Below are 19,855 nucleotides of genomic sequence, written 5' to 3' on the forward strand. Positions count from 1 at the left end.
AAATGAGGTCCAATGCATTTATAATGGCACATTTTATAAGCCTATAAACACGCCGTGCAATAGGTAAATGTGTTGATATGTAAACTATACGCTGGCAGGTAGGGGGGTTTGATATTATATCTAGCAGCGGATAGAAAACGCGTTGCAGAGACTTGCCCATAACGAGTTTGGCAGTGTTGCAGACCGTTCCACAGTTCCAGCGATATAATAGAGAGTCCCACATTTACACTGCCATTCTGTATTATGGGCACATTGGCATTCTGCTTTGTGGTGTGATCAAGGCAGAACAGGGAGCAATTCTTTACAAATGAGGAAGGTATTTACTAGTTCCCTATTCACTGTGTGTAGGCATCAGATATTCTAGTCTATATAATAATTTGCTCATTATATGTTATTTTCTGACCATTTTGCATCAGTACTGTAACATTACAGCAGATTAAGCAACTTCTGAAATATAGTTTGCCTTCCAGTTAAAACCCTCTTTTGCTTCTGGACAGTTTGCAGCCAGCGGTCAAAAGTTTGTTGGATGGGGGCGGAAAAGCTCAAATACCAAAGAATATTATGTAAGCTGTTTCCCTCCAAACGTGTGATGACGCTACTGATCATGTTCCAGAGTCTAAAGCCAACCATGTTACATATGAGACTGCAAGCCAATCAACACAATACATAGTTTAGAACATGGGGGAAGGGGGGATGCTTCGGAAATGCCAAGAATGAGGTAATTTCACCGGTGATTTGGACATTTCAATTCGGTTCTCCAAGTATTAGATTACATACACTTCATCTAAACTCTTGTGAAACAGTCATTTATGAAAAACAAAACACATAAATGAACATGAATCACACTAATACAACTACTAAATAGTTCATTTTCCTTGAGCTCGGTTGGCATCATTCTTACTGTGTACATAGCAAGATTTATTGCATGCAGTTATGTGTGTGTGTGTGTGTGTGTGTGTGTGTGTGTGTGTGTGTGTGTGTGTGTATGTACAGTTGTGCTCATAAGTTTACATACCCTAGCAGAATTTGTGATTTTCTGGTCTTTACCTTTTCCCGCAGATCCTTTGACAATTCTTTTGCTTTCCCCATGACTCCGAATCCAGACAAGTCAGTGCAGCACTGGATGAAAGATGCAAGGGTATTCCAGGAGTCCAGAAACTCACTGACCTTTTATACACACACACACACACACACACACACACACACACACACACACACACACACACACACACACACACACATTACAAGCAAACAGATCACAGGTGAGGATGGTTACCTTGTGTGCATGTTATCAGGCCAAAATCTCCAGGGTATGTAAACTTTTGATCAGGGTCATTTGGGTAGTTTCTGTTGTCATTAGGATTTAAAAAGAGTAAACACAGTTGTTTGACAATAAATGGCTTCACCCAACCACTAACCATGATTGAAAGAAAACTTTGTGAGTTATCATTCATATTCGCGGACAAATGGCCAGAAAATCAAAAATTCTGCTAGGGTATGTAAACTTATGAGCACAACTGTATGTATGTATGTATGTATGTATGTGTGTATGTATGTATGTATGTATGTGTGTATGTATGTGTGTATGTATGTCTGTCTGTCTGAATGGCTATCTGTCTTGGTACATTCCCTAAACCAACAAAATAATAATTGCGCACAAGCTTACCAGTATAGGCAGTTCAGCCAATTCTCAGGCATGATGGAGGAAGAGGGGTGGGGCTCATTCTCTAGATGATTAAAGAGGACCCTTTAAACTTTCAGAGTATCAAAGAACAGATCTAGGCAAGCAGCTAGCAACACAGATGACCGCAACCCTAGTCTAGCGTCCAAGATTACATGACATGTAGGCACTGATTAATAATATGAAAAACAGATGACCGATCAATATAAATGAAACCAGTCCATCCCTTCTCCTGCCTTTCACTCTCCCTGTCAGCCACAAAGGAAAGGCCAAGTTACTATAAAGGCTATTTATTTATTGTTTTGAAACCTGTCTGAAAAGGATCCAGCATAAAACATTGGCAAGCACTTGGGACAGGGCTGGAAAGATGTCAGAACATGAAGCCGACATAGGAGAGATTAATACCAGCAAATATGGGAGGATAGGGTGGAAAGGGTCAAGTGCTAAAAGTACACAGAATCGACACTCCGTACCGCCAATCAGATTTCTATAAAATGTTTACAACTTGTCTGCACACAACGACTTCTCACCAGGCAATTAGCCATAGCCTCCAATGAAAAAGTGCCCCACAGTGGTGAGAAGATGACCGACATTTGCTAGCAATGTACAATATTTTGTAGCAATAAAATGAGATCCAGTCACCACTGACACATAAAAGCAGCTATATTTAGAAACAGATCTGCTAATTTCTCCCTTTTTCACACAAAGGCATTTTGTCAGGATAAAACAGGTTTGTGAGCACTTATCCAGAAACTCATTATACACAGAGTTCAGAAAACCTGAAAAAGAAAAAATGTCACTTAAGTCTGATTGCAGTGATAATGTCTAATACAAGAGAACGCGGTACCATTCCTTTCACAGACACTGATAGGAGTACTGCTAAAGTATATGGAGGAAAATAAGATTTTACTCACCGGTAAATCTATTTCTCGTAGTCCGTAGTGGATGCTGGGGACTCCGTAAGGACCATGGGGATTAGCGGATCCGCAGGAGACTGGGCACAACTAAAGAAAGCTTTAGGACTACCTGGTGTGCAATGGCTCCTCCCACCAAGACCCTCCTCCAGACCTCAGTTAGGATACTGTGCCCGGAAGAGCTGACACAAATATGAAGGATTTTGAATCCCGGGTAAGACTCATACCAGCCACACCAATCACACCGTATAACTCGTGATACAATACCCAGTTAACAGTATGATAACAACTGAGCCTCTCAACAGATGGCTCAACAATAACCCTTTAGTTAGGCAATAACTATATACAAGTATTGCAGACAATCCGCACTTGGGATGGGCGCCCAGCATCCACTACGGACTACGAGAAATAGATTTACCGGTGAGTAAAATCTTATTTTCTCTAACGTCCTAAGTGGATGCTGGGGACTCCGTAAGGACCATGGGGATTATACCAAAGCTCCCAAACGGGCGGGAGAGTGCGGATGACTCTGCAGCACCGAATGAGCAAACTCTAGGTCCTCCTCAGCCAGGGTATCAAACTTGTAGACTCTTGCAAGAGTGTTTGACCCCGACCAAGTAACAGCTCGGCAAATTTGTAAAGCCGAGACCCCTCGGGCAGCCGCCCAAGAAGAGCCCAACTTCCTCGTGGAATGGGCTTTTACAGATCTAGGGTGCGGCAGTCCAGCCGCAGAATGTGCAAGTTGAATCGTGCTACAGATCCAGCGAGCAATAGTCTGCTTAGAAGCAGGAGCACCCAGCTTGTTGGGTGCATACAGGATAAATAGCGAGTCAGTCTTTCTGATTCCAGCCGTCCTGGAAACATATATTTTTCAGGGCCCTGACTACGTCCAGAAAACTTGGAATCCTCCAAGTCCCAAGTAGCCGCAGGCACCACAATAGGTTGGTTCACATGAAAAACTGATACCACCTTAGGAAGGAATTGGGAACGAGTCCTCAATTCCGCCTTATCTATATAAAATACAGATAAGGGCTTTTGCATGACAAAACCGCCAATTCTGATACACGCCTGGCCGACGCCAAGGCCCACAGCATGACCACTTTCCACGTGAGGTATTGTAGCTCCACGGATTTAAGTGGCTCAACTCAATGCGACTTCAGGAAATCCAACACTACGTTGAGATCCCACGGTGCCACTGGAGGCACAAACGGGGGCTGACTATGCAGCACTCCCTTAACAAAAGTCCGAACTTCAGGCAGTGAAGCCAGTTCTATTTTGGGAGAAAATCGATAGAGGCGAAATCTGGACCTTCATGGAACCCAATTTTAGGCCCATAGTCACCTCTGACTGTAGGAAGTGCAGAAATCGACCAAGCTGACATTTCTCCTTTGGAGCCTTCCTGGCCTCACAGCACGCAACATATTTCCACCATATGCGGTGATAATGGTTTGCGTTCACTTCTTTCCTAGCTTTAAATAGCGTAGGGATAACTTCCTCCGGAATGCCCTTTTCCTTCAGGATCCGGCGTTCAACCGCCATGCCGTCAAACGCAGCCGCGGTACGTCTTGGAACAGACAGGCCCCCTGCTGCAGCAGGTCCTGTCTGAGCGGCAGAGGCCATGGGTCCTCTGAGATCATTTCTTGGAATTCTGGTTACCAAGCTCTTCTTGACCAACCCGGAACAATGAGTATAGTTCTTACTTCTCTCCTTCTTATTATTCTCATTACCCTGGGTAAGAGAGGCAGAGAAGGGAACACATACACCGACTGGTACACCCACGGTGTTACCAGAGCGTCCACAGCTATCGCCTGAGGGTCCCTTGACCTGGCGCAATATCTTTGTAGCTTTTTGTTGAGGCGGGACGCCATCATGTCCACCTGTGGCCTTTCCCAATGGTGTACAATCATTTGGAAAACTTCTGGATGAAGTCCCCACTCTCCCGGGTGGAGGTCGTGTCTTCTGAGAAAGTCTGCTTCTCAGTTGTCCACTCCGGGAATGAACACTGCTGACAGTGCTAACACATGATTTTCCGCCCATCGGAGAATCCTTGTGGCTTCTGCCATCGCCATCCTGCTTCTTGTGCCGCCCTGTCGGTTTACATGAGCGACCGCCGTGATGTTGTCTGACTGGATCAGCACCGGCCGGTGTTGAAGCAGGGGTCTAGCCTGACTTAGGGCATTGTAAATGGCCCTTAGTTCCAGAATATTTATGTGTAGGGAAGTCTCCTGACTTTTCCATAGCCTTGGAAGTTTCTTCCCTGTGTGACTGCCCCCCAGCCTTGAAGGCTGGCATCCGTGGTCACCAGGACCCAGTCCTGTATGCCGAATCTGCGGCCCCCTAGAAGATGAGCACTCTGCAGCCACCACAACAGCGACACCCTGGCCCTTGGAGACAGGGTTATCCGCCGATGCATCTGAAGATGCGACCCGGACCACTTGTCCAACAGATCCCACTGGAAAATCCTTGCATGGGACCTGGCGAATGGAATTTCTTCGTAAGAAGCTACCATCCTTCCCAGGGCTCGCGTGCATTGATGCACCGACACCTGTATACGTATTAGGAGGTCTCTGTCTAGAGACGACAACTCCTTGGACTTCTCCTCCGGGAGAAACCCTTTTTATCCTGTTCTGTGTCCAGAACCATACCCAGGAACAGTAGACGCGTCGTAGGAACCAGCTGCGACTTTGGAATATTCAGAATCCAGCCGTGCTGTTGTAGCACTTCCCGAGATAGTACTACTCCGCCGAACAACTGCTCCCTGGACCTCGCCTTTATAAGGAGATCGTCCAAGTACGGGATAATTATTTCGGCCATTAGCTTGGTAAATACCTCTGTGCCGGGGACTGACCAACGGCAACATCTGGAATTGGTAATGACAATCCTGTACCACAATTTTGAGGTACTCCTGGTGAAGAGGGTAAATAGGGACATGCAGGTAAGCATCCTTGATGTCCAGTGATACCATGAAATTTTCCAGGCTTGCAATAATCGCCCTGAGCGATACCATTTTGAACTTGAACCTTCGTATATAAGTGTTCAAGGCATTCAATTTTAGAATGGGTCTCACCGAACCGTCTGGTTTCGGTACCACAACATTTTGGAATAGTAACCCCGGCCTTGTTGAAGGAGGGGTACCTTGATTTCACCTGCTGGAAGTACAGCTTGTGAATTGCCGCCAGTACTACCTTTCTCCGAGGGCAGCAGGCAAGGCTGATGTGAGGTAACGGCGAGGGGGAGTCGCCTCGAACTCCAGCCTGTATCCCTGTGATACTATTTGCAGAACCTAGGGATCCACCTGTGGGCAAGCCCACTGGTCCCTGAAGTTCCCGAGACGCGCCCCTACTGCACCTGTCTCCACCTGTGGAGCCCCAACGTCATGCGGTGGACTCAGAGGAAGCGGGGGAAGATTTTTTAATCCTGGGAACTGGCTGCTGGTGCAGCTTTTTCCTTCTTCCCTTGTCTCTGTGCAGAAAGGAAGCGCCTTTGACCCGCTTGCTTTTCTGAAGCCGAAAGGACTGTACTTGAAAATACAGTGCTTTCTTAGGCTGTGAGGAAACCTGAGGTAAAAAATTTTTCTTCCCAGCTGTTGCTGTGGATACGAGGTCCCAGAGACCATCCCCAAACCATTCCTCACCCTTATAAGGCAGAATCTCCATGTGCCTTTTATAGGCAGCACCACCTGTCCACTGCCGGGTTTCTAATACCCTCCTGGCAGAATGGACATTGCATTAATTCTGGATGCCAGCCAGCAAATATCCCTCTGTGCATCCTTTATATCTAAGACGACGTCTTTAATATGCTCTATGTTAGCAAACTATTATCCCTGTTGTCAAAGTCAGAAAAATATCACTATGCACACTGCCATATTTGCACCTCATGCGAGCTCCCGCTGCGCGTGCAAGAGCTCTCCCGTGCGTGCGCAAACTCGCCTTCGCGGGCACCCGCAGGCGCACGATATGCGGATTTACGGTAGAGTTTGTATGCGTCTAGCGGGCGACTCAATCGTTACATATTTTAACCATATAAGGTATTTTGTAGATCATGGTCCCTTTGATAGATTCTGAAAGTTTAGTTAATGTAGCATGTTCATGGACAGAGAGATCCATCTTTGTCTGATACAAAGGGTCAGACAAGGATTATACAGTGGTGTTTAGTATCCATCGGAAGAGTATTTAATTAGCAATATTCCGGTGTTGGTTTGAAGCGGATTAATCGCTCGTGCGAATAGTTACGGACATAAGAAGTTTATGTCCATTTACTATTATTTGCACTTACTTATCCATGCGGCGGGAAACCTAGTTTCCCACCCACCTGAGCAGTTGGAAGTAGACACAGCCCACCTGTATGAATCAACCTATGACCTTTTGTTTTAGTGCGAAGACGAATTCCTGTGTCCAATGAATAATGAGATTGTAGGGACCATTGAATTGTATTGTGTGTGGGACATAAATAGACAAGCCGATCACATCCAGCTCACTCTTCAACGGTTCTCATTGCTGATAATCGGGAGCTGGATGTCCAGAGGCGCATGCGATCGTTCCCCTTTGTGCGTAAGTTTTCTCCGCAATCATATTGTCTTTCCTTGTTATTTTGAGCCATATCTCTCTCTCTCTTCTCTTTCTCTCTCGTTTCTCTTATATAGTTATTGTACTGATATTGTATTTCCGGTGTAGTTATCTGGTTAGGTAGTCTATGTTATATTGTAGTGTATGACTTGTATTGTATTATTCTTTTTGAACGTTCATTCATTTCCTTAAAAGGCGTTAGACCCTTAGACCGGTATTGTGTGTTTATTGCAGTGGGTAATAGGAGCGTCTCTATCGCTCAAACAGCTTTAGTGTAAACCAGGTTAAACTGTGTTGGATTTTCACCTTATCACTACAAAAGGGTTTACAGTATAAGAATATCATTTCTGTGTGTTACATTCAAGGTCTACTGATTGTTATCTTGTGAGCGTCTGCGCCGCTCGTGATCTCCTCGTGGTCTCGAGCGTCCGCTACGCTGGTAGCGTAGCATTACGGTAGTCGCTCACCTATAGTGTGCCCGATACCAACAGCGTATTCTCGCGAGCGTTTGTGTCGCTCGAGCGGCTTGCTCCCGATACAGCGTCCGCTACGCTAAGAGCGTACCCTTACGGTACCTCGTGCGCCGGTTGCGTACAGTGTTTCTTAACCTCTGTATAGTGTGTTATATAGGATAAATATTTGGCTTTATCTAGTCGGCAGCCTATAGCGTGCCTGCCTGTGATCCCTTGGCCGTAAGCGAACGTGACGCTCGAGCGTCTCGACAACGGCTAAGCGATTGTTACGCAACGTGCGTACCCTTACGGTATACCATACGTAAATAGCGTACTGTGTTCTTAGACCTCTTAAAGGGTTTTAAGTAAGATAAATATTTAGCTTTATCAATTGGCGGCTCGTCCGTCCTTCACATATCTCTGCTAGGTAATTCCAGCAGACATTATCCATCAGCAAAGGGCGGGAGATCATATTCCTCGCAGTGCTGTCTGGATAAGCGTCTGCTTCGCTTAGTAAAGGGTGCTGAGGGAATCCGGAACCGGAGGTAAGAACAACACGCTAGTGTCTTTTAAAACTGTTTATTTCTATCTTGCGTACGCACACACGCATATCTGCATTTCTTTTTATTCGTGTATTTTCATATATCACTCTCCTGTTTGCCATTTTATAATTGATAAACGTGCTAAGAGAGATTTGTCGCTAGTTCATAGTTAAAGTGTAAAAGTAATACATTAAGAGATAAATTGCAAAGCACACACGCAGCTCTGCCTAAAGATACAAGGAGAGATTGGTGTGGTGTTCGGTAGATGATCGAGGATCATCTACATTGATAAACGTGTTAGTTGTGTTACGGTGGATATCTGCATTGCGTACACGTGTCTCTAACAAAAGGCTGAGACGCGCGCACGCAACTCAAAGGCCGACGCACGCAGCGTATATTACGCAACGGAGCGTCCGGGTACGCCCACGTAACTCAAATCACACGCTAGTGTTATTGTAACAGGCGAAAAGGTGGCAACGCGATAAATAGCGCAAATCTATTTCAGTGTCCGAAATTTAAGCTAATAGATCCTTCTCCAATTTACAACACATCTGGTCTAAAGGAAAGAAATTTCTGCGCAGAAATAGAAATAGAAACAAAAGTGTACATGTGGTGAGTGAGTGTTTGTATATATAAGTTTTTACAATTTTGGGGATTGAACCACAGAAATCGAGTTCTCGTGAAATTACATACGTGTAAGTGACATGCACGGTGGCTAGGGAGGCATCCCTTGTTAAACATATAAAGAGCATTAGAGTGTAGCAGACCAGGAGGTCATACTGTAACAGACCAGGAGGTCAGACCAGGAGGTCGCATAACAGACAAGAAAGTCCAGGTACAGCAGACAAGGAAGTCCGCTATAGAGTCAAGTAGCCCAACACCAAGAAGGGTTGGAGCGGAACCCATATAGGCCATAAAGCTCAGGCTGAAGGAATTCGCAGCTGCTGAATGTCGATTCCACTGGTCGCTCCGTACATAAGATTAGTTGCTTATGTACTGAACGATTGTACCGCACGTAATTGTGTGCATTAGTTAGTAACTTGACCTAGTACCATTTGTGTACAAAAAGGGTCATAAACGCTATTTGTACATTCTAACGTGATTTGTGTAATTTTTTATTTTTAAAAGGGAAGTTCGCTGGTCACTCAGGAATTATCCAACAACCCCACAGTTACTGGAAAGGGTTAATGCTCTGCGGATCACACTCACATGTTCCAGTAAACAAAGGTTCATAGGGGCCCTGGGTCGAGTACGCCAGCACTATATCAGTGTGTGGGCGTATTGGTCGGCGTGGGCGAGTAAGTGGGGTACTCGGTAAACCACCACCGTCAACCTATCTTTGAATATTTTGGTTTTTTGTAAGGGTTCGCTGAAGACCCTGATATAAAGGTCAGAGGTAGAGCAAGCAACACCTGCAAATTATGGGGGCCAGTTGTTCAGGAAGGGGGCGATCAACCTCGGTTCGGGTTGATTCTATAAACCGACCAATCGGGTCGGCAAGGTACGTAATGTGTGAAAAATACGGCTCACACACAGAAGTTTTATGTGATGAATGGGAGAGAATGACTGTATATGACGGGGAGAAGTTCCCAAGAGTAGGCAGCTTTAGCACAGATGTGTTACTGAATCTAAGGAGAAGGATAAGTCTCATTAAATCAGCAAAGAGACGAGTTAAACATTTTTGATTGTTTACAGTTATGGCAACAGGAAAGTGAATTGCAAAGAGAGTTAACTAACATATCTGACTCTTATCTTGGGAGGAGAGACATGGCAATGGAGAGAATTATGGTTGCGGAGAAAGGCACAATGTTGAACAATAAAAACGCTCTTAGCAACTGTAGTATAGATGATAAGAATAAGTGTAATAAACATAACAATGATAATTGTAATACTGTTAAATGTACAACTATTAACCTATGCAAGTTGCACCCCATGTTAAACTTCCCTCAGGAATACAAACAAGAAAGTGAGCCCAGCCCGATGTCGGCACCTCTTCCAGCAGCCATCACACAAGACATCCAGGTGGACGCGACCAAATCGGTAAAGGCAATAATCAAACCCCCTAACGGAGGGTCAGGTGAGGTCGTGTCCACAGGTACGTACAATGTTTTATATCACGCACAAACAAATGTACCCCATATTGTAAGACCAAAACAAGGTGATGTAATTGAGTTTAGTCCTGTCAGGGTGATCACAGTCCCCGATGGGAAGACTGACGATCAGGGAATCCTTCCCGTCAAGGACAGTGCAATGCGCTGTCCATGGTCCCGGATGGAATTGAGATCAATTATGTCTGAATTTCCTGATCCCAGGAAAAATCTAGTAGCATGTCAAAGGTTTGTTAAAGAACTAGGAAACTCCACAGAACCCACCAACAAAGAGTGGCGGACAGTGCTGAGGGCATGTTTGCCCTCCAGTGTTGACCCTGCGAAATTTATTGCTGATTGTAAATTAGACACGGAGGTACCTTGTACGGAGGAACACAATCAGGAATGTATTAAGCAGATCAACCGACAGTTAGAAGTATATTTCCCAGCCATTGTCGAGTGGAACAAAATCTTCTCCATAAGACAAAACAAAGGGGAAAGTACTTCTAATTATTTCCACCGGGCATTGCAGGACATGACTAGGTATACGGGTATAGAAAACATCGAAACAAGTGCACCGCACAGAGAAGTAGCAGTATCTGTGCTAATGGATGGTTTAAAGGAAGTGTTGAGAGCAAGGATACAGATCACCAATCCATACTGGAGAGATAAATCAGTAACTGCATTAAGGGACTCTGCTGTTGGGCATGAGCAAACCAGCATCAAGCAAGGGGAAACAAAGAAGCCTCAGATCCCTGTGGTTAAGTCAAAGGTGACAAAGTGTTATAACTGCCAGAAGGAAGGTCATTTTGCAAGAGATTGTAGACCAAGAAGTAGACCAAATTCACATAAACCCCCTAGACAAAGATATGAGCAGGGTTATGACACACCAAATTATAAACAGGGATCATATAGGAAGAATTTTGAGCCACACCCATAATATGTAGTCAGGAAAGGTGATCATTAGGACTGATGGTAAGCCTGAGGTAACAGTTAATAAATTGGGAGGTCATTCCCTGAAGACACAGGAATGACCGGGTGAAACGTTGTAAATGTATCTGTGAAATGTTTCTTTTTCTCTCCCCATCTCTGACGACTATTGGTAGGACTCAAACATTGCATATCTACTTGGTCTTTGCAGAAGTCTACCAAACCCCAGCATGACCTATCCGCATCAATGTATCCTGGCCAGATACAGAGGGTGGAGTATAGAGGTGCTGGTGGGAGGGACTGCGCAAGGAAACCATTGGACATGTAGATATGACAGCCTGATGATCTGACAATGTTTTAAAATGTTTGAAAGAAAATGTTTTTTCCCCCGGTTGTTGTTTATTGTTGGTTTATGTAATATATATTTTTATGAATTGTTCTCTCTCTTTTGTTTTTTTTTGTTTTCTCTCTTCTCACTCATGTTTTCATGTTTTAAAATAAGAATTTACTTACCGATAATTCTATTTCTCATAGTCCGTAGTGGATGCTGGGGACTCCGTCAGGACCATGGGGAATAGCGGCTCCGCAGGAGACAGGGCACATCTAAAGAAAGCTTTTAGGATCACATGGTGTGTACTGGCTCCTCCCCCCATGACCCTCCTCCAAGCCTCAGTTAGGTACTGTGCCCGGACGAGCGTACACAATAAGGAAGGATCTTGAATCCCGGGTAAGACTCATACCAGCCACACCAATCACACTGTACAACTTGTGATCTGAACCCAGTTAACAGTATGATAACAAACGAAGTAGCCTCTGAAAAGATGGCTCACAACAATAATAATAACCCGATTTTTGTAACAATAACTATGTACAAGTATTGCAGACAATCCGCACTTGGGATGGGCGCCCAGCATCCACTACGGACTATGAGAAATAGAATTATCGGTAAGTAAATTCTTATTTTCTCTAACGTCCTAGTGGATGCTGGGGACTCCGTCAGGACCATGGGGATTATACCAAAGCTCCCAAACGGGCGGGAGAGTGCGGATGACTCTGCAGCACCGAATGAGAGAACTCCAGGTTCTCCTTAGCCAGAGTATCAAATTTGTAAAATTTTACAAACGTGTTCTCCCCTGACCACGTAGCTGCTCGGCAAAGTTGTAATGCCGAGACCCCTCGGGCAGCCGCCCAAGATGAGCCCACCTTCCTTGTGGAGTGGGCCTTTACAGATTTAGGCTGTGGCAGGCCTGCCACAGAATGTGCAAGTTGGATTGTGCTACAGATCCAACGCGCAATCGTCTGCTTAGACGCAGGAGCACCCATCTTGTTGGGTGCATACAATATAAACAACGAGTCAGATTTTCTGACTCCAGCTGTCCTTGAAATATATATTTTTAATGCTCTGACAACGTCCAGTAACTTGGAGTCCTCCAAGTCGCTAGTAGCCGCAGGCACCACAATAGGCTGGTTCAAGTGAAAAGCCGAAACCACCTTAGGGAGAAAATGAGGACGTGTCCGCAGTTCTGCCCTGTCCGAATGGAAAATCAGATATGGGCTTTTGTACGATAAAGCCGCCAACTCTGAAACTCTCCTGGCTGAAGCCAGGGCCAGTAGCATGGTTACTTTCCATGTAAGATACTTCAAATCTACAGATTTGAGAGGCTCAAACCAATGAGATTTGAGAAAATCCAAAACTACGTTTAGATCCCACGGTGCCACTGGGGGCACAATCGGGGGCTGTATATGTAGTACACCCTTGACAAAAGTTTGTACTTCAGGCACTGAAGCCAATTCCTTCTGGAAGAAGATTGATAAGGCCGAAATTTGAACTTTAATAGACCCCAATTTGAGGCCCATAGACAATCCTGCCTGCAGGAAATGTAAGAATCGACCCAATTGAAATTCTTCCGTTGGGGCCTTCTTGGCTTCACACCACGCAACATATTTTCTCCAAATGCGGTGATAATGTTGTGCGGTCACTTCCTTCCTAGCCTTAATCAAGGTAGGAATAACTTCCTCTGGAATGCCCTTTTCTTTTAGAATCCGGCGTTCAACCGCCATGCCGTCAAACGCAGTCGCGGTAAGTCTTGGAACATACAAGGTCCCTGCTGAAGCAGATCCCTTCTTAGAGGTAGAGGCCACGGATCCTCCGTGAGCATCTCTTGAAGTTCCGGATACCAAGTTCTTCTTGGCCAATCCGGAGCCACTAGTATTGTTCTTACTCCCCTTTTCCGAATAATTCTCAGTACCTTTGGTATGAGAGGCAGAGGAGGAAACACATACACTGACTGGTACACCCATGGTGTTACCAGAGCGTCCACAGCTATTGCCTGAGGGTCTCTTGACCTGGCGCAATATCTGTCCAGTTTTTTTGTTGAGGCGAGACGCCATCATATCCACCTTTGGTTTTTCCCAACGGTTCACAATCATGTGGAAAACTTCCGGATGAAGTCCCCACTCTCCCGGGTGAAGGTCGTGTCTGCTGAGGAAGTCTGCTTCCCAGTTGTCCACTCCCGGGATGAACACTGCTGACAGTGCTATGACATGATTTTCCGCCCAGCGAAGAATCCTTGCAGCTTCTGTCATTGCTCTTCTGCTTCTCGTGCCGCCTTGTCTATTTACGTGGGCGACTGCCGTGATGTTGTCCGACTGGATCAACACCGGCTGACCCTGAAGCAGCGGTTTTGCCAAGCTTAGAGCATTGTATATCGCTCTTAGCTCCAGTATATTTATGTGAAGAGACGTCTCCAGGTCTGACCATACACCCTGGAAGTTTCTTCCCTGTGTGACTGCTCCCCAGCCCCGTAGGCTGGCATCCGTAGTCACCAGGACCCAGTCCTGTATGCCGAACCTGCGGCCCTCTAACAGATGGGCACTCTGCAACCACCACAGGAGAGACAACCTTGTTCTTGGTGACAGTGTTATCCGCTGATGCATGTGCAGATGCGATCCGGACCATTTGTCCAGCAGATCCCACTGAAATGTTCGTGCATGGAATCTGCCGAATGGAATTGCTTCGTAAGAAGCCACCATCTTTCCCAGGACTCCTGTGCATTGATGTACTGACACAGTTCCTGGTTTTAGGAGGTTCCTGACCAGTTCGGATAACTCCCTTGCTTTCTCCTCCGGGAGAAACACCTTTTTCTGAACCGTGTCCAGAATCATTCCCAGGAACAGCAGACGTGTTGTCGGGGTCAATTGAGATTTTGGAAGATTCAGAATCCACCCGTGTTGCTGAAGCACTACTTGGGTTAGTGCTACACCGACTTCCAGCTGTTCTCTGGACTTTGCCCTTATCAGGAGATCGTCCAAGTAAGGGATAATTAATACGCCTTTTCTTCGTAGAAGAACCATCATTTCGGTCATTACCTTGGTAAAGACCCGAGGGGCCGTGGACAAACCAAACGGCAGCGTTTGAAACTGATAATGACAGTCTTGTATCACGAACCTGAGATACCCTTGGTGTGAGGGGTAAATTGGGACATGCAGATAAGCATCTTTTATGTCCAGGGACACCATGAAGTCCCCTTCTTCCAGATTCGCTATCACTGCTCTGAGTGACTCCATCTTGAACTTGAATTTCTGTATGTACAGGTTCAAGGATTTCAGATTTAGAATAGGTCTTACCGAACCATCCGGCTTCGGTACCACAAATAGCGTGGAATAATACCCCTTTCCCTGTTGTAGGAGGGGTACCTTGACTATCACCTGCTGAGAATACAGCTTGTGAATGGCTTCCAATACCGTCGTCCTTTCTGAGGGAGACGTTGGTAAAGCAGACTTTAGGAACCGGCGAGGGGGAGACCTTTCGAACTCCAACATGTAACCCTGAGATACTATCTGCAGGATCCACGGGTCCACCTGTGAGCGAGCCCACTGATTGCTGAAAATCTTTAGTCGACCCCCCACCGCTCCTGAGTCCGCTTGTAAAGCCCCAGCGTCATGCTGATGGCTTTGTAGAACCCGGGGCGGGCTTCTGGTCCTGGGCAGGGGCTGCTTGCTGCCCTCTCTTACCCTTTCCTCTGCCTCGCGGCAGATAAGACTGTCCTTTTGCTCGCTTGTTTTTATAGGAGCGAAAGGACTGCGGCTGAAAAGACGGTGTCTTTTTCTGTTGGGAGGGGGTCTGAGGTAAAAAAGTGGATTTTCCGGCAGTTGCCGTGGCCACCAGATCCGATAGACCGACCCCAAATAATTCCTCTCCTTTATATGGCAACACTTCCATATGCCTTTTGGAATCCGCATCACCTGACCACTGTCGCGTCCATAAACTTCTTCTGGCAGATATGGACATCGCACTTACTCTTGATGCTAGAGTACAAATATCCCTCTGAGCATCTCGCATATAAAGAAACGCATCCTTTAATTGCTCTAGAGTCAATAAAATACTGTCCCTATCCAGGGTATCAATATTTTCAGTCAGGGAATCCAACCACACTACCCCAGCACTGCACATCCAGGCTGAGGCTATTGCCGGTCGCAGTATAACACCAGTATGAGTGTATATACTTTTCAGGTTAGTTTCCAGCCTCCTATCCGCTGGATCCTTGAGGGCGGCCGTATCAGGAGACGGCAACGCCACTTGCTTTGATAAACGTGTGAGCGCCTTATCCACCCTAGGGGGTGTTTCCCAGCGCGTCCTAACCTCTGGTGGGAAAGGGTATAATGCCAATAACTTCTTAGAAATTAGCAGTTTTCTATCTGGGTTAACCCACGCTTCATCACACACGTCATTCAATTCCTCTGATTCTGGAAAAGCTACAGGTAGTTTTTTCACCCCCCACATAATACCCCTTTTTGAGGTACCAGCAGTATCAGAGATCTGCAAAGCCTCCTTCATTGCCGTGATCATATAACGTGTGGCCCTGTTGGAAAATACGTTTGTTTCTTCACCGTCGACACTAGATTCATCTGTGTCGGTACCCGTGTCGACTGACTGAGGTAAGGGACGTTTTACAGCCCCTGACGGTGTCTGAGACGCCTGAGCCGGTACTGACTGGTTTTCCGGCCGTCTCATTTCGTCTACTGACTTTTGTAATGTACTAACATTATCACGTAATTCCATAACTAAAGCCATCCATTCCGGTGTCGACTCCCTAGGGGGTGACATCACCATTACCGGCAATTGCTCTGCCTCCACACCAACATCGTCCTCATACATGTCGACACACACGTACCGACACACAGCAGCCACACAGGGAATGCTCTAATCGAAGACAGGACCCCCTTAGCCCTTTGGGGAGACAGAGGGAGAGTTTGCCAGCACACACCAAAAACGCTATAAATGTATATAAACAACCCTAAAAGGTGTTGTTTTTGTTATAAGCGCTTTTAATATATAAATATCGCCAATTTATGCCCCCCTTCTCTTTGTTACCCTGTTTCTGTAGTGCAGTGCAGGGGAGAGTCCTGGGAGCCTTCCTCACAGCGGAGCTGAGCAGGAAAATGGCGCTGAGTGCTGAGGAGAATAAGCTCCGCCCCTTTTCCGGCGGGCTTTTCTCACGGGTTTTGAGAAATCTGGCCTGGGTTAAATACATACATATAGCCTTAATGGCTATGTGTGATGTATTCTTTGCCACTAAAGGTATTTAATATTGCTGCCCAGGGCGCCCCCAGCAGCGCCCTGCACCCTCCGTGACTGGTCAGTGAGAAGTGTGTAGCAACAATGGCGCACAGCTGCCGTGCTGTGCGCTACCTTCATGAAGACTGAAGAGTCTTCTGCCGCCTGTTTCCGGACCTCCGATCTTCAGCATCTGTAAGGGGGGTCGGCGGCGCGGCTCCGGGACGAACCCCAGGATGACCTGTGTTCCGACTCCCTCTGAAGCTATGTCCAGTAGCCTAAGACTCCAATCCATCCTGCACGCAGGTGAGTTGAAAATCTCTCCCCTAAGTCCCTCGATGCAGTGAGCCTGTTGCCAGCAGGACTCACTGAGATTTAAAACCTAAAAAAACTTTTTCTAAGCAGCTCTTTAAGAGAGCCACCTAGATTGCACCCTGCTCGGACGGGCACAAAAACCTAACTGAGGCTTGGAGGAGGGTCATGGGGGGGAGGAGCCAGTACACACCATGTGATCCTAAAAGCTTTCTTTAGATGTGCCCTGTCTCCTGCGGAGCCGCTATTCCCCATGGTCCTGACGGAGTCCCCAGCATCCACTAGGACGTTAGAGAAAAGATGGTATGTCACCCATCAGTTAGACAAATGGTAATGCAAGATTTAGGCTCCTTACAGAGAGATCGCTGGTTTGGAAGGAATATTGCATCACTGGAATGTTCGTTTGGAAGACTGAGAGACAGCACCTTTGAGATGACAGCAGAACAAGAAGAACGACAAGACTAGAGAACTAATTATCGTAACAAGTTTCTCTCCCCCTCAAACTGTTTTCCTGTACCCCCATTACAAATTTCTTCTTTTCTCCTCCTGTAAGATGGACTTGCCCCAAGAGACTGTGATACGGATTTTCCTGTTGACCATGATGTTGACCAGAGCAGTCTGTTCCGGCGAGAGTACCATGGAGGTCGAGAAAGGATCCGGAATGGGTTCTGATGACAGAGATGGAGGCGTAGTTTTCCGAGAACAACATAATCAACAAGCAAAGGCGAGTATCAGAAAACGATCCGATAACATAGACCATAGAAGGAATTGTGAAGGATTGTTAGCTGAAGAAAACTGTATCTGTAGGCTCTGTGACAATGTAGTTGAGGATGGGTGCATCAAGAAATGCCAATCCAGTTTTAATATCCACATGGACCGGCATCCCTTGAGTGACTATCACTCCTTAGTGGGTAGTGTGTTAAATCAAACAGATTGTTGGGTATGCTCTCAAGTACCTCAAGGTCATAGCAAATCAGGACTAGTACCATTTCCTTTAACGATAGGGGAGGTACTTGAGCTAAGTGGTGGGAGGCCGGTGGACAGGAGGTTTAATATCTCCAGTTCTCCTAGTTTGAAGCTCCACCAATATCATGTGGATAGATCCCTAATATGTTTTAACATTTCCAATCCCCGAAAGCCGGGAAATTGGGAAGTGTCATGGAGTAACCAAACCATGACCTTTTCATATAGAGCAGATAGAATGCCGACAGATACAGAGCTTATACGCCACATAGCCAGTAGAGGAAAATCTTTCCGATATAGGTATACCCTAGGAAGTAGGATTACGAGAGTTGGAGAGGTATCACCAGGATACTGTGCACACATCGTACAAGCTGATACGTGTACTAGACAGATGGGAGAATTAGGGTTAGGAGATTTCACATGGAAGGTGTGTAATATGGTTATGTCCTACTTCGTCCCATATGTTCTCCCCGATGATGCATATTTCATATGCGGGAGGAAGGCGTATAAGTGGCTTGCCCCAAACTCTGAAGGATTGTGTTATATTGGAAAAGTACTGCCTGAAGTAATGACTGTATCACATGCCAAAATGAAAGATATACACCGTGTTGCCCAAGCTCCTTATACTCATACTCATTACGAGCACGTAGTTAAACGGCACCTGATAGAAAGAACAGAGCATCCGGCCTCTGACATGATCCATGAATCCACCGGGATTCAGTTTCTACTTGCGTTAGACATCACTCGCACCGCAAGAGGAGTGTTGAATTATAAATACATATCTGCGCTCGCAAATTTGTTAGACAATATCACAGAAATGTATGATGACACTTTTAGGTATACTGGAAGAGAGCTTCAAGCTTATAAAACAGAACTGGTTCAGCATAGAATGGTTCTCAATTATCTCACGGCAGTGACAGGTGGATATTGTGTCACACTGGCAACGCAGTACGGCGTGAAATGCTGCACATATATAACGAATAGTACCGAGGACCCGGTCGAGGTCATAGACCAAAAGATGGACGATATTCTCCAATTAAAGTGGGAATTTCGCAGGAGACACAATCTCACCCTTGCTGCTGTGGGTAATGAGCTGACTGGTTGGGTGTCATGGTTGAACCCGCGAAATTGGTTCTCTGGTTTAGGAGAATGGGCTCAAGGAGTCATAATGGATGTAGGGAAGTTTCTCCTAGGTATCTTAGGTGTTGTCATAACGATTGGCTTGATATTTAGATGCGGTCAGGCTTTAACGAAGTGTAAACGAAGTACTAGGGTGATGAGTTTAAGGAGTGAGGAAATTGTAATTCCAATGGATTTGATTTATGACCCAACGGTAGAGACAATGATGTGATGAAAATGCGATTATACGGTCCGTTTCTTTCACCTGTTTTTCCGTTTTCCCCAAGGTAAAAAGACCCACTTGGACGAGGAATTTGATGATCCTGTATACAGACAACTGATGGATTAAAGAAGACGTTTTGACAACCTTATACACAGATATTTGATGAACTATGCCATAGACCCCCAGTTTCCCTAGAAATTTTAAAATTACGCTAGCCCAACACTTTTTGTAAGTCTATGGACATTGACAAAGCTTTTGCTCACACCTATTGGCAAAAGCCCAAAGAAGACTGCATTCAACAGACACCAGACAAGACTTCAACCAACAAATGTTCATTAACCTGACATAGAATACCACTGCATTTACCATAATTGTGTCTTATCTTCATCTCTACAACCTTCAGGTAAAGCACACACATAGGCGATAGGGAATACCGGCACAGATATCAGCATTCACATATTCCCCCATTCATGTATCATCAACTAAAATGTGCTCCCCCATTTTGTTGCA

General features: G+C 45.8%; 1 protein-coding gene across 1 annotated transcript in view; it reads right to left on the reverse strand.

Moving 5' to 3' along the window:
• Positions 1-19,855, reverse strand: part of DYM (dymeclin) — a 532,360-nt gene that overhangs the window by 318,276 nt on the left and 194,229 nt on the right. The window lies entirely within an intron of this gene.

Source organism: Pseudophryne corroboree, chromosome 1, assembly GCF_028390025.1.
Source record: "Pseudophryne corroboree isolate aPseCor3 chromosome 1, aPseCor3.hap2, whole genome shotgun sequence".
NCBI classification, from domain to species: Eukaryota; Metazoa; Chordata; class Amphibia; order Anura; family Myobatrachidae; genus Pseudophryne; species Pseudophryne corroboree.